Raw genomic sequence first — 2,459 nt, 5'->3', positions numbered from 1 at the left:
TGAATGATAAATAGTAAAACCTCATAATTACATTAAAATGTACATCTTGTTATATTAAGAATAACCGAGTTCTTAACAATGGGAAAGTTTTAAATACAAATTTACATATCAAAATTAGAGCGAATGCTGCGCCCCCTTGCAAACTATCTTATTATATGTTATTTATTACGATAAAGAATATGCCTCGTATTGTGGTAAGCACTACTTTTGTTCGCGATTTGCTACATCACTAACACTCAATGTCGACTTAAACTGGCGGAAAGCTACCAACAAATATATTTGAAACATTGTAGTGTATTTTACTGAGAGTACTTTATTTTCTTTTGTTGAAGAGTCCTAAAAGAAATAATATTTTATAGAGACGTACGGAGACTTTTACCCCATGTTTTTTTTCTTTTGCTGTTGTTGTTTAATATAAATCATGAAATAACGTGGCTTTAAGAAAAGTTGTAATTTAGTGGTTAATTAAGAGAGATATACTCGTACACAAATATCTGTTGGTTACAAGTAATCAGTACTTATGTAAGCACGGTACTCTTCAAAGCCACTAATTCTAAAGAATTTCCCCCACCCCTACTCCACACTGGTTGATCTCTTCATTGTAAGATATATATATATACGAGGATCTACTAGTTGTCTGTAATAATAACCTTTCACTGTAAGATATATATATATATACGAGGATCTACTAGTTGTCTGTAATAATAACCTTTCACTGTAAGATATATACGAGGATCTACTAGTTGTCTGTAATAATAACCTTTCACTGTAAGATATATACGAGGATCTACTAGTTGTCTGTAATAATAACCCTTCACTGTAAGATATATACGAGGATCTACTAGTTGTCTGTAATAATAACCTTCACTGTAAGATATATACGAGGATCTACTAGTTGTCTGTAATAATAACCTTTCACTGTAAGATATATATATAGGAGGATCTACTAGTTGTCTGTAATAATAACCCTTCACTGTAAGAATATATACGAGGATCTACTAGTTGTCTGTAATAATAACCCACAGTAAGAACTGTAAAAGAAAGCACAATTTTGAATCTGAACGACACTTTATGCGCACTTAGGCTAAACGGCTAGGTTTGGTTTGTTTGGAAGTTCGTGCAAAGCTACACGAGGGCTATCTGCGCTAGCCGTCCCTAATTTAGCAATGTAAGAGCAGAGGGAAGGTAGCTAGTCATCATCACCCACCGCCAACTTTTGTGCTACTCATTTACCAACGAATAGTGGGATTGACTGCCATAGTATAACGCCCCCACGGCTGAAAGGGCAAGCATGTTTAGTGGGACAGGGATTCGAACCCGCGACCCTCAGATTGCGAGTCGAACGCCCTAACCACTTGGCCATGCCAAGCAGGCCTCAAAAACGGCCACGTCAGATGCTCCTGTGATTGAGGTCTCTAATGTTGATATACTGACTAGAGGAAAACAGCCAACCAGCAAACTCATCACCACAAGGGTGTTGTCCAGCGCTTTGAACCGAATAGCAGGACTGATTGTCACTTTTATAACGCGTGCGTAGCTGAAAGTGTAAAGTATTAGTAGCACCATGTCTCGAGGCTTGGACCCTTCGATCCCTAACCTAATGTGCTAACCACTGAGCCACAACCGGTAAAATACACATAGACACCATAAGAGCTTGAAACGAATTATTTTGTCATTTGTTCCATATTTGCTTTAACTGTATGCGGTAAAATATCTAGGCCTAATTAAAAAAAAATCATCCTTAAGACTTCTTCTTCCTTCTCAGTAATATACGATTGTACTTGCTGAACTGGAACTATAAACACGTAAACTTCCTTGGATAATTTATTATAGTTATTGGAAAACGTAAAATTAAAAAGGTATGATACCTGAACTAAGAAAAAAAAAGATGATTGGAATATAATACTGTGTTGAAACTTGGGAAAATTAATATCATTCGCTGCCACCAACTTGCAACTGGGGAAGTACTTATCCATGACAGGAGTTTGTCGTACAACTAGTCTTGATTAATGGCCTTTTACAGTAGTGAATGTATGAGGCCCAAGAATTAATCAAAAAACGTGCATGTTCAACATGAATACGCGTCTGGTTTCATGTTTATTAGCAGCACGCGCGTATAAAGACGCCAGGAACTTATCAGAGATCTTGTGAGTTATCAAACCATTTTTGTTGTTGTTTTCTTTGGAGAAAAATAAGAGTTGATAAAGTAGGAAAACGTTTTGAATATTCAACCATCTCGTAGACGTTCTCATAACTGAATGTGTCTACCGTATTTTTCAGTGTATAAGACGCACTTTTTTACCCCAAAATTTGATGTCAAAATCTGTTTGCGTCCTATACACCGAAGGTATGAATAATATATATGTATATATATACGATATACACAACCCATGTGTAAATATATTTAAATAGGCATGCATAGTTTAGTTCAATTGAATGTGTTATTTATAACAATAGTA

The sequence above is a fragment of the Limulus polyphemus genome, unplaced genomic scaffold (genome assembly GCF_000517525.1).
Source record: "Limulus polyphemus unplaced genomic scaffold, Limulus_polyphemus-2.1.2 Scaffold2962, whole genome shotgun sequence".
Classification (NCBI taxonomy): domain Eukaryota; kingdom Metazoa; phylum Arthropoda; class Merostomata; order Xiphosura; family Limulidae; genus Limulus; species Limulus polyphemus.
Note: the sequence above shows the minus strand (reverse complement) of the source record.